This window comes from Arachis ipaensis, chromosome B03, assembly GCF_000816755.2.
Source record: "Arachis ipaensis cultivar K30076 chromosome B03, Araip1.1, whole genome shotgun sequence".
NCBI lineage: Eukaryota > Viridiplantae > Streptophyta > Magnoliopsida > Fabales > Fabaceae > Arachis > Arachis ipaensis.
Genome location: NC_029787.2, coordinates 26,517,727 through 26,518,507, shown reverse-complemented (window position 1 = coordinate 26,518,507; position 781 = coordinate 26,517,727).

The window sequence follows — 781 nt, the reverse complement described above, 5'->3', positions numbered from 1 at the left end:
CGGGACGGGTAATTACCCGCCTCGGTACGGGGCGGGTAGGAACGGGGTGGGTACCAGAGTTCGGATGGTATTGCCATCTCTACTTGCTATATGTATGAATCCAAAAAATTCTAGAAGAACTAATGAGATGTGCAGAATTTTATTAAGTGTTTAGCATTCTTTTTGTATTTTTTATTTATTTTATAGAGAATAACTTTGTATATCGAAAAAGAATAGATTAATATTTGGCATTTAGACTTATTATTATATATATCTAGAGTTAGATTTTCAAACACAAACGGAATAATTTTACTTTAAGATTATATCTTGATAAGTTGATATAGAACTCAAAAGTTGTGTGTTTTACACATATTATTATAGGAAAAGTATAGGGTACCATCATATTATCTGCCAATTTCTACCAACTCTTATTTATAATTGTATTTTATGGAAGTGTATTCATGGATGTGTCTAATAATTAATATATTTTAAATACATATATAAAGAGACACATCCAGAAAATATATCTGTAAAGACACTTCTATTAAACACAACTGTAAAAAAGATATTTTTATTAGACACATCCACGAACACACTTCTATAAAACACAATTATAAATAAGAGTTGGCAGAAGTTGGCAGATATGCTGTTGGTAACGTAGCGGAACCGTTATTATAATATGAGATCAAACTCTTCTAGAGTGAGATGATTAGTAAAATAATAAAATAATATTTTAATCATCTTTAAATTAAAAGAATAGAACTAATAAATAATAAATATTACAAAGAATAATACTACATAA